This window comes from Polypterus senegalus, chromosome 6 (assembly GCF_016835505.1).
Source record: "Polypterus senegalus isolate Bchr_013 chromosome 6, ASM1683550v1, whole genome shotgun sequence".
Classification (NCBI taxonomy): Eukaryota; Metazoa; Chordata; class Cladistia; order Polypteriformes; family Polypteridae; genus Polypterus; species Polypterus senegalus.
The window spans coordinates 97,106,593-97,119,520 of NC_053159.1; the positions used below are offsets into that span (position 1 = coordinate 97,106,593).

Consider the following 12,928-nt stretch of genomic DNA (forward strand, 5'->3'; position numbering starts at 1 on the left):
GCAATTCAGGGTCACAGTGTGCTGGCAGAAATGAGCATAACGCAACAACCAACCCTGTATACCAGCATCACAAAATACAATTGGGAGTTTGTATTAAAGAAAGCTTAGACAAGAGAATAAAGAATTGAACAAATGGAAGATGCACTTTTCGCTATCCACTTGCAATATAAATTTTATTTTTACTACTTACTGTGGACAACAACTTGCCTGATGAAGGAGCATGGGCTGCTTCAAAAGCCTGCGTATTGTAATCTGTTCAGTTAGCCAATAAAAGGTGTCATTTTGCTTTACTTCTTACTAGCCAACCCACGGCGTACCATATGCCGCATAATCAGGCCAGTTTTTTAATGATTTTTAAGCACAGGAAGAAAATTAACATTTGAAAAATCGGTAATGTAATAAGTCAGCAAGAAAAGCAACATTGTAACAATGCACAGAATGAACCAACACACAATCGTCCGTGACTGAAAACTGGCGGACCGCCATTGCGCCCTGACTGCTCATGTGCCCACCTCCAACTCATCACTTGAGTCACTGTCGACTTTGCACAGTCAACATGCACCTGTGACTCACATAGACTTTTCATTGCTCTGTGCGGTTTTGGCTGCTTTTCTATATATAATCCACCAAGACACCTGACCACGGTAGTAGCGCGAATTGCTGTATGTAGAATGTAAAACAGTTTGCTATGGTGCACGTTAGGTGCGTCGTAACCGAAAACTCGGTTTTAAAGACTGCTTACTTCATTGTGTTTTAATCTCAGTTGTAAAGGATTGTTTTAAGGATCCCATAAGATACCCCTCGCAAACCGTTTTACACGCTGCATATGGCGATTCACCTCCGCGAGAAACATGCCTCTATGAACAGTCAATGTCGCTCGGAGGTGCATGTGGCCTCTACGACAGACGAATGTAAATGACGCCATTTTTCTGTGTCGTCGTGTCCGAGTTGGTGGGCGTGGCTCTGCGAGTTGTCGTCGTATCCAATGGTCTTGGAGTTGGTGGCCGTGGCTCCTTCCTGCGTGCACCATAGGCGTCTTACATGTCGGCGGCTTAATGAATCCACGCCCCTTCCGGCGTGCTTTCCATGGGTGTCTTGCCTTAGTGAATTATATATATAGATTTTTGGTAACTGTATTTTCAAAATTAAAAATTATATAACAAAAACGTGGTATGGCTAACTGTATTACTTTGGTATGTATTTCCATCCCATTCAGAACCATAGCTATATAGCCACATATCATGCTTGCCATTGAAAAAGACATCTAGAAAGAGTTGGGGGGAAAAAAAATAAAAAACCTGGAAAAAGTAAGATCGTGGTGATTTGGGGATTTTTGTGCTGCCAAGGTCACCTCGATAATTCATTTGCCATGAACAACTGAGGTTACTGCCGACTTCACATGGCGTTCCTGATTCACTGCTATGATGACTGCAGTAGAGCTCTCATACTGGGACAGTGCTGCCAGCAAGGGGAATCTTTCAAAAGTTAAAGCTAATATTGTACCAGAAAGTTGGCCTATAAGGAAGAAAACAGTCCACTGACAAAACCTCCAGCAACAGAGTTTTGGTCCAAATACTTATTTGGCTAATCTTTTACTAAAAGGCTCTTACTGAAAAATGAGAGCAGTGTACATTTTTGGTGCTGGACTCTTCTATCCAAATGTTCCTTTGCCTAACAGGATTTTTAGCAAACAATGCAAGAAACAAATCAGATTTTCAGCATATTCCCTCTTCAGCTAGATACAACAAATCATATAGAGGAGATGTCCCATTTGAACATGCTTGCCAGGCACTCGCTAAGAAACGATTTTAAAAGTTTTGTGGTTCAAGCGTGTTCAGTCTGTATGTCTGTCCACTTTTCACAAGAGTATTACTTAACGGATTTAGATCTGGATGTTTTCTAAAATTTGCTTCAACCGTCCGGTTGATTTTGTGTCTTCTCTCATCTCGCTAAGTACCATAGTTTGCTCGCGGTACCGATGAATTTATGCAAATCTAAGAGAGTGGCTGTGGGCCGAGAGCAGGGGGGGGCGGAGCCTTCCTCATTCACTCGCCAGCCTCAGTTCGAGTTGATCTACGTCTCGTCCTCCTTGCCTCCGCTTAGCTAGCGAAACCTGCTTGTTCAACAGACATTATCATCTACAGATTGTTAAGGAGTAACGTTTTTGAGAGAGAGATTAGAAGTATGTGTGTTTTAGAGGGTAGCTGCTGATTGCCAGAGATATCACAGCCATGTGCTTTTCTCCCCACATGGGGAACACTCTCCCATCAGAACTGATCACGATTATATACAGTGCCAACATCTATTGATTTTTAAAGTTTGTCCTGTTTCATTACTACCTGACGGGGTACAGCTATCTATGTATCTATCTATATATAAAAAAAGTCAATGTGTGTATGTATGTATGTATGTATGTTCCAGCATCACTTCCGAATGGCTGGAGTGATTTTCATGAAACTTGGTACACGTTTCTTATTGGTCGACTAAAAATACTGCATGGTGAAATCAACTCTAACCCACCCCCTTCTGGGTAGAGTTGGTGTGGGGTGATCTTGCGGTCTTGTATGCATTTTATCATCCAGTTGACACTCGAAATGACCACCAGAGGGCAAACTGGAGGTGACTGCCAGCATTCTTTATGTTTGAGCGCCACCGCGCCCCTGTTGCTCTTTAAATTAAATAGAGTTGGCTGGTTTTGAGCGTCAACTGGATTATGACATACATACAAGACCGCAAGACGAGCTCATTAGTGAGTCTTCATTGTTTGCTAATTTATTTTTATTTTTAAAGTTGTGTTTTTTTAATTACATTTTTCTCAAAAAATTAAAAAAAATACTTTATTTTCCTCCTGGGCAACGCTGGGTATTTCAGCTAGTGTATGATAAACGCAATTCTCTTTCCTATTTATTACTATTGCTCTCTATCAATATTTACTTTATTGTTCACAGAAAATGGCGCTTTACTATTAAACACTAGTCTAACATTCAAATTCTTTTTGTGAAATTAGCAAAATGATACAAACCTAATCAAAATTATGCTTTCTCATGTGAATAAATTAAGGAGCTTTTATCTGAAGTAGTATTGTTTTGCCATGCTTGTTGGTTGTCCCAAATTAAACTAAACAACCCGGTAAATAAACATCAAAAGCATTCCACTGCCTTCTCCTTTCCAGCACACCAAGATATTTTCAGATGTGACACATCTAGAGAAGACAGGCAAATGTTAGCCTTCATACAAAGTTATTTCAGTTTTCACAGTAATTAGCTAAACTTTCTTCTTGCATTCTAAACACATGAAGTAAAACTGACTGAACACTTTCAGTTTGTGAGTGGATGATTATACTCAGTGATGGAATAACATTTCATTCAGGGTAGCTTGTACATTGGCTAAAAACAGTCAACGCCTGGCTCCTAGTTATAGTCTACTAGATAAAGCAAGTTCACGAAAAAAACAAAAAGTGAACGGATGAAGCCGAGGAGTAAAAATGATTGACTTTACTCACTGAAAATGAGTAAAAATGGGTTCTTCCTACTTAAGATGTTTCTAAAGGTTTGAAACTTAGTAAAATTTTGAAGTTTTGGTGAACTACACTGATGGGGAAAAAAGAAATGTAACATTCATTGTTGAACTGTTACTTTAGCAAAACAGGTAAAACTCATAATAAGCAAATGAAAATACAGTAGAGTCTCGCTTATCCGACATAAACGGGCCGGCAGAACGTCAGATAAGCAAAAATGTCGGATAATGGGAGGTGTTAAGAAAAGGCCTATTAAATGTCAAACTATGTTATAATTTTATACATTACGAACCTAATACAGTGGAACCTCAGTTCATGAACGTCTCTGAACACGTACAAATCGGGTTATGACCAAAAAGTTCGCCAAACTTTTGCATCTGTTCATGACCATACACTAGGCATACGAACGAGCCAGTTTCCCTTTCGGTTTGTGCGTGCCGATGATTTTCGCACGTGTTCAGTCTCGCCCTGTGCAGCAAGAGAGAAAGAGCGCAAGAGAGACACAGACAGACAGACAGACGCACGCGAGAGAGAGAAAGAGAGACACAGGTGCATGCGCACACACACACGAGAGAGACACACAGGCAGGCGCATGTATGCACACACACACGCGAGCGAGAGAGACACAGGCGCACACACACACGCCCAGAGAGAGCTGGCCACATAATCCACTGTAATCATGTTTTACAAGAAAACAGAAAAATTTAACTGAAAAAATGAACTTAGCAACAAAAAATAGAGTACGCTCACAACTTGCAGTTCTTGTTGCCGATTGATGAACTTGTGAATGGTTGCAATTTGGACTGTCACTTGTACTGATGGTCTACTGAAGCTCTGCCTGCAATCAGGGTACAGTGTAGTGTCTGAATACATAGTGTATGGCAACTCTGGGACATGGCATTCTTGGCTAAAGTATGCAAATTCCTCCTCCCCAGCTACTGGTGACATTCACGGCATTATGTAATGTGCAGAAAAATAATGGAGTGTGGCCTTTGTCTGTGCCTTAAGCAGGCTAAACAAAATGATTACATTTTATGAAAGCACAACAGCTTCTTCATTCTGAAAAACATTGCATTTCTTTTTTCAGTGTATATATATTTAAAGTACTAAGCTTTCAGAAGCCAAAAATTAAAAACTGAAATATTGTTGGTCTTCAATAGACTCCATCTTTTGTGTCTGTGTAAGCCCTGCTGCAATACAAAAGTAGAGTTGGAAACAATTAGCAAAGGTCAGATAGAAATGATCTTCCATATATGCACACCAGATGAGGTCTCATAATAAACCAACTGCAAAATATAATATTTTTATAATCCATATCAAATAAAAGTTATGACCAAAAAATAAAAATTAATAACCATAAAAATGTGTACCATGTCTCAACAATAAAGTGTTGTCTTTATGCCTCTTGAGGAATAAAAATTAACAAGGCTCGACTTGGAAGAATTTGATTAAGACATTTTTTATCTGTTTTGTCCTAGCTTGCCAACAATCAACATCAATTTAAAGAAATTCATTTAAAAAATTGTCATATTAAGAAAATTATTATGAAACTTGCTATATATTTTTTTCTGAATACTGTCATGGAAATTGTTCATCCTATCTGCCTAATGTGAAAAGAAAAAAATTAAGCTTACATCGAACCAGATTTGGATGGGGGTGTCCGTCCATCATTGGGAATAAACAAACCTATATTTATTTCTACCAGTCCAATTTTGTGTAGTCTATTCCTCTTAAATGCACATCTTTTGAAAGTGGGAGAAAATCCTGTGTAGCCGTGGAGAGAATGTGCACACACTACACAGACCAAGACAGGGCATCCAATGTGACCTCAGTTTCCTAGTGCTGTGTGGTAGCAGTGCTGTGCTAACCACAATGTTTAATTCCTTACTGTGCACTGTGCTGCAAGAAAAACATTACATCACTCAGTCATTACAAATAGCTAGGGACTAAACAAAAGACCGTGGGAATAAGTGAGAGCACATAATTCTAAAAACAACAGCAGAAACAAAAAATGCAAGCATATTCCTACCAAATCGATGAGCAATATACTTGTCATGCCCTTTGGCCTCTCTGAGGCCAGGTATTTGGGATCCAAGTTCCCCGCTCTGACCCTTTTACTGGCCATTTCATAGGTTGGCCTTGATCCACTAGTGACAAACCCTTAATAGCATAAATATTGTATCTTTTATAAACAACACATTCTTTCTTCTCATTATTGTTTTTTGAATTATATCAGTATTGAACACACCACCAGATTATGTCCACATTAACTTGATGCTGAAATTTGGACAAGCCAGGTTTTTATGTGCATCATGGGGTGAAAAAATATAATATATTTTCTTTTTATAATACTAGGGAACTTCGCTCGCCCACCTCCGGGTTTGGTTTACTAGATATATAATTTAAAGAGATTGTTATTTTTATGGGAATTGTTACATATGCATTATTTTCACTTTTACTTTAAAACTTTTGTAAAAACAATACTGTACTTGTCCTTTATTTCCGGCCCCAGGCGTGGTTAAATCTATTTGTTGCAGGACGTATAATGCTGCTTGCGTTGTGAAGGTGGGTTGGCTGAACATATGCTTAGGAGGAGCGGTTGGATCAGCTGCTGTCTTTATGCTGCTGGCGAGCTGTGTGTTCTGCTTGTTGTGCTGCACATTGATCATTTAAAAGCCTGTACAGCAGATGTCCTTTTGCCACTTCGCGTCTCTGCTGCTTGCTTTGTGAAGGAGGGTGGGGGTGGGTTTAGCTGAACGCATGCTAAGGAGAAGCGGTCAGATCATTTGCTGGCTTGCTGCTGCTGCTGGTGAGGTGCGTGTTCGGCTTGTCGTTGTTTTAAGTGCTGGTAGCACATGAAGCGTGTCTGCCAAAAGCATTCCAACAACTGCTAGGTTATAGGTCCGTATACTTGTTTTAAATGTTGTCTCACTGCCTTGTCTCGCGTAACGTTAAAGCGTCTCTCGTGGGATGTCAAATTGTCTTCCGAGAAGATCATGTCTCATCTCCATAGTCTCCCTTCCAAGATTTTTTTTTATAATAGAGAGACAACCTTAGTAATTGCGGGTTCCCATTTTAAATCAGTAGCTTTTTGAAATGTTAACCTTGTATGCAAAGGTGCTGCACAGTTTTCTGAGTGCCTACTAGGTCTTCAGATAGAACCTGATATTGCTTTCAAAACATGCATACTTGGGCAATTGGTTACTCTAAATTGGCCTTGTTTGAATAAGTGTGCCTGCCCTGTGATGGCCTGGCCACACTGTCTACGGATGGTTTCCAAAGCTGCCATGGTAGACACTGACCCTCTGAGACCTTGAACTGGATAAAAAAAAATAGAAAACGGGTGAATGAATGAGCAGATGGAAGCCTTGTAGACATACAGTATGATCAAACCACTTCCCTTCCACTGGCTCTGATACAAAAAATTGCAATGTCAGAAACATAAAATCTTGCTATCTGTAGGAGCGAGTCAAATATGCCATACTTTTTTACAGTCTGGCAGCCTTACACGAACACTTCATAGTTTTCCAAGTAATACCTTGTACATCACATTTACTTACGTATGTGCCTTTTTGGTAGTTTCCACACTGTAGTATTCCTTACAAAGATATTTTTACCAAGCTTTATGCAAATTTCTTACGACTCATATCATATCAAAAATATGAACTTCCAAATGAGACTGTTCATGTAAATGGCCTTAAAATGCACAATGATAGACTTTACAGCATATGTGAATTTACCTACTGAAGTTGTGATGTTTTAACACTAGTACCTGGCATCCTCTAAAATGTTAAACCCACGTTTCTAATATACAAAACTAACTTATCTCTCTATTATAAAAGAAAATCTTGAGACGATACAAGACTATTGCTAAGAGATTTTTTTCCCCCAAGACCCACCCTCCTCTCAAACATTTACAGTTAACAGCCCATGCCCACGGTCCTCTCACCTCTCATTCATGTGAATGCCTTTGTCAGACACAGTTCCTGCGCTCTCAGCTCTTATAAATTTATGTTTTCATCACTTTAAGTTCCCAATTAAAGAAGACTTATTATGTCCAAATCCATCCATTTTCCAACCCGCTGAATCCAAACACAGGGTCACGGGAGTCTGCTGGAGCCAATCCCAGCCAACACAGGGCACAAGGCAAGAACCAATCCTGGGCAGGGTGCCAACCCACCGCAGGACACACACAAACACACCAAGCACACACTAGGGCCAATTTAGAATCAGCAATCCACCTAACCGGCATGTCTTTGGACTGTGGGAGGAAACCTAAGCACCCAGAGGAAACCCACGCAGACACGGGGAGAACATGCAAACTCCACACAGGGAGGACCCGGTAAGCGAATCTGGGTCTCCTAACTGCAAGGCAGCAGCGCTACCAGTGTGCCACCGTGCCACCCCTATGTCCAAATTTTATTAAGGAATTCATCCCTAAGGGTTATCAACAGACGAAATGAGTACAATCCTAGCACCCAGAAACAAATTAACGTAAAAACTGTCGATTGGTTACACGGCAAATTGGTTAAATGTGTATCAATAGTCTATGCTGAAGCAGTTAGTGGTGATGGTGTGTAAGATGAAAACATCAACTTACAATATCCCAAAGAATATCTACCACTGTTAACACTGTCCAGTCTTCCACCAGCCAAATTACTGCTGAAAGAAGGCTGTATTGTAACGTTATTCCGTAATTTATGTATGAGTGATGGGCTATGCAATAGGACAAGATTAGTTGTATTCAAAATTGGTCTAACAAATCTGATATGTAAAATTTTAACAGGTGACAAGAAAGGTAATGTAGTACATCCTCCACAGATAACATTAGACGCCAAAGGAAATCTTGATATTCCATTCCTATTATAACATTTACAGATTCCCATTAGAATAGCTTTTGCTATGACAATTACATCCATCACAGGGACAAACGTTCAAAAAAGTCGGTTTATTTATTAGAGAGAAAGAAACGATATTCACTCATGGGCAGTTTTATGTTGCATTGTCACAATGTAAATCCAAACACGGAATCAAAATTCAATGCGATATTGATGAAAAGTTAAATTGTATGTTTAATAAGTATTTGCGTGTTAATTTCAAAGCCAAACAGAATGAAAACGTATAAATGCAACAAATACCTATAACGCAACATGAAACATAATTTTCTTTCAATTTATTACTTTTACTATGGTTAAAAACCCGCTGTAATCTAAAATAGTTAGGTCTATTATGCATATGTAACAATTCCCATGAAAATAAAAGTCTGTTTAAATTGTACATCCGCTTCCCCATACACGAGCAGCAGAACTGCGAAGTGGCAACCGTGTAGTGCCCGCCTGGGGGTTGGCAAGCGAAGCGAGCAGGGGGCAGAGCCCCCGAGTATTAAATAAGTTCAAAAAGCTCTTGCTATGCACCTAATCATTTACATTTAGATTCTACAAATTTGCCACAAAACGGCAAGTTGCATAGATAGGAGGCTCATATGAAAGGAATCCCCTTGGTGTGTCCACTCTGAACCTTCACCCACCCTTGCATTTTTTTTTTTTAATTTCGGGGGAGTCAATGGCTATGAATTGCTTTGCCTCAAGCTCAGTGCTGGAGCAGCTCTATGGCCATCAATTTATGTTCCAACCACTTTATCAGTCAGGGAATCCAAATCATTGTTGCAAGAGGAATCTGAACTTAGATAGGCAGGCATCTCACAAATCATACTGTTAATAATAACAGAAGGCTCAAATCACGAGACAGACATTTTTAAACTCTCACCCATTATACTTATTGTCCTCAGAAAATTCAGGAAGATGTTTGACAAGTGTCAGAGAACAAGAAAGCAGACTAAAGCCAGCATTACACCGTACAGCTTCTAGTTGGATGGGATGTCAAACTTGATGACTGTGGTTGCTGATCTCATTGATTAAGAAAGAATGTCAGATTACACAATAAACACCAAATGGGCAAACAAAATAACATGACTCTGTGAGAGCTTTCTAGTAATTGTTCACATAACTGTCTACAGCATTTCATCCGCAACTCTTATTCTAATATTTCTGCAATTGAACAAATTTATTTTCTGAATAACTTTATTTTGTATACTGCTTGTTATTTAACACTTTATCCTGTTTTTATATTTAAAAGTGGAAGAGAAAACCTTGGCCCTTCTTTGTGGTGGTTCTTACATAAAACATGAGACAAGCAAGAGCAAGAGATGCACCTCAAACAAGAACACAGAAGGACAACTTCAATCAAAACTTTGCCTTTTATCTGTGAGGCAGCTAAAATTTCTGTAGTCTTAATTGTTTATCCTTTTTATTACAAGAAAAAAATTATTCAGTCATCACGTGGGACATGAGATAATGTAATTTAGCTAATACTTTGAAAAATCAATAGACAAGAATTACCAATATATTTTCCACCAAAATGAAATTTCTTTGTGATATTTATTCTTTTAAATAGAAAAGAAAAACAATTGACCTATTTTTTTCTGAGCCCAAACAAAACATCTCCAACTGAACACTAAAAAGTTCTCTAAAAGGTCAAATGTTATGGTGTTTAACAATATAATTAAGAACTTAACTAAATGCCTATTTATTTTCTGAACCTGCTTGTTTCCATTTCAGGGTCACAAGAAGGCATAGCCTATCCTGGCACCAGAGGTTGCTTAGCAGGAACCCACCCTGAATGGAACACCACAATCAGGGACACACTCACAAGCATTTATATAATGCCTTTAGGGTGAGGAAGAAAACCAGAGTAGGCAAAGGTGGTCTACACAAACACACAAGGAGAAAATACATACTACACACAGACAGAGACCAGCTTGGAAGTCAAAGTTAGTGATTTCAATCTGTAAGGAAAAATAGTGTCCAACCTTGCTGACACATAATTCCAATTTTGTAAAAATAAATGTAGAAACTTTGCAGTATCTTTGTGAATTAGAGTTGTGAAAAAGGGCTAAAACCACTTTTTATACTCAGTACGTGTCATACTATATCAGCAAACTACTGCTGTCAGATTTTCTTTACAAACATGACACACAGCTGCCTATCAGCTCATCACAATTGCATGTTCTTCCTCTTGTCTTTTATTAGCTTACACTGCAGTGGGTAAGAACATCTAATCATAGCCACAAAACGAGCACTGTGTGCAAAATGAAGACTCGTTCGTTATGCAGTGTGCCACGTCACCTTTTTTTTTTTACATTTTCTTGTTGAGTCATTAACCTGCCTTACATGGTCACTTTAATAGAAACATTGATTTACTGTATATGAAAGTTTGTCTCTCATTTGAATTCTAAAAGAAAGTTGGTTTCTCATTTGCCCTGTAAATAATCTGAACTCATTGATGCATAGAATATATTTTATATTGAAAGTTCAACATGGAGATGCTAGTCTATATTGAATCAAACCTGTCTAATAGTAGCTTCAAAGTACTTGGTGACAGATCTCTGATCTAAATACCTATTTCCACGTCATCCCAAAGGTATCTGGTGAATGTGTAATCCACAGCATTAACATGAATTAACAGTCATGTTTGTAGAACCTCTTTGACACTCTCCCAGCACTGTTCTGCTGAAAAAGCCTGTTTGCAAAGGGTATGTTGATTGGCAAGGGCGTGTAACTATAATAACCATTTTAATGTTTATCTAATATATTAGTAAATTAAATGTTTGTCATAAAAGATACACCAGTACACTACAATGCCAACACAGTTTTACAGATACATGGCAACATGGCTTCAAAGACAAAAGGTTCCAATTGTTACATAACAAGGTTAATCAGCAGCAACTGGAATTCACATCAGGCATATTTTGCTGAAATTCTATATTTTCCAATACCTGCAATTCCACATCTAAATGTAAAAGCAATATTTACTTTTTTGTTCTTTTTTAACTATCAGGAGTGATATATATATATATATATATATATATATATATATATATATATATATAGAGTGACGGACAGCCGGGTCCCATGCCCGGCCAGGACGCCCCTGCTGCATATGTTCCGGGGGAGCCACCATGGACAGCTCAATACCTCCCCCAGGACGCTTGGTGGCAGCCTCCCCGGTCGTTATTCGTTTCCCCGTCTCCCACATGGCTCCATGGGACATGGAGTCCTCCACAGCCTGGTTGGGAGATGGGGTGGCCGCTAGGGGGTGCTGCCGAGAGCCAACAACCCGGTTGGATGAGTTATCAGCCCCACCCGGAGGTGCAATCGGGGCCAGCTGGTCAAGCACCTGGAACACTTCCGGGTGGGCTATAAAATGGGCCAGCCTCCCTTCATTCGAGGCCAGAATTGGGAGGAAGAGGATGAGGTTGCCTGGGAGGAGTGGTGGTGCCAGGAAGAGTTGTTAAGACAGTGATTGTGTGCTTGTGTGTTGGGCCTGTGGGACACGGGGAAAACGTGCGCCCACAGGTGAAGAAAAAATAAAAGCCTGTTTATTTTACACGTGCCTCTGCTTAAGTCTGTGCCAGGTCGGGCACTATATAGCGCATTTTACAATAATATATATATTATTCCGGACATACTCCAAACACAAATGTGTTCTGATTATCCCTCATTTTATACAATTGTTGTAAACAGCTCTTAGCTGACTGGCTGTGGTCTGTCACTACTCTGCTTCAGCCTCTTTCAGGTCCTTTTATCTGATTATTTATTTTTGGATGTTGACTCCCTTTTCAATGTCATATGTGAAAATCCCAGTCTGGCTTCTAATCCCAATGTACGCACGTAATTTTACATTAATTGTCCCTTAATCCTTTGTCCTGTTGATTCCCATCCTTAAAATCTAAATAAACAACTGATCCATTGGTGCATGCTTATACCCTTTAAAAAGAAAACATATTACACGGCCACTGAATCAGCTCATATTTCAATGGGAACGGTATGGATAGAAACAGGCCACTCATTGTATTTGTTTGTGTGATAGTCCACTTCATTTTTACACTTAACAGCTTAATAAAAAATATACATATTTTATATATATTATATATAACGTCATGCTCATAAGTTTACATACCCTGGCAGAATTTGTGAAATACTGGCCACTGTTAGGAAAATGTAAGTAATCAAGCAGAAAGATTTCATTTTAATTTTTGCTCAGGCAAGGCTGTTTATTATCAAAAAATTGTGTGTGCCCTTTTTAAACCATGATGATAACTGAAGTCACTCAGATGGGCCTGATCAAACGTTTACATATCCTTGAATGCTAAGGTTGATAATATAATAATATTATAATATAATAATAACACACACAGGTTCAGATTAAGGGTAATTAAGGGTGTCTGCACCAGTAACCTCTTTGATGGTAATCAGTGAGTTTATATAAATAGTCAATTTAAATCCATGCAGAGCTGCACTGACTTTGCTGGATACCAAGCCATCGGAAAAGCAAATGAACTGCCGAAGGATC

General features: G+C 39.1%; 1 protein-coding gene across 3 annotated transcripts in view; it reads right to left on the reverse strand.

Moving 5' to 3' along the window:
- Nucleotides 1-12,928, reverse strand: part of rffl (ring finger and FYVE-like domain containing E3 ubiquitin protein ligase) — a 68,018-nt gene that overhangs the window by 19,490 nt on the left and 35,600 nt on the right. Inside the window, exon 1 of one of the 3 annotated variants that reach the window (XM_039756600.1) lies at nucleotides 5,152-5,331. The exons of the other annotated variants lie outside the window; for them this stretch is intronic. The gene's annotated coding sequence lies outside the window, so the exon portion shown is untranslated. Of the gene's footprint in view, nucleotides 1-5,151; nucleotides 5,332-12,928 lie in introns of those variants that run through there. 3 annotated transcript variants of the gene reach the window in all.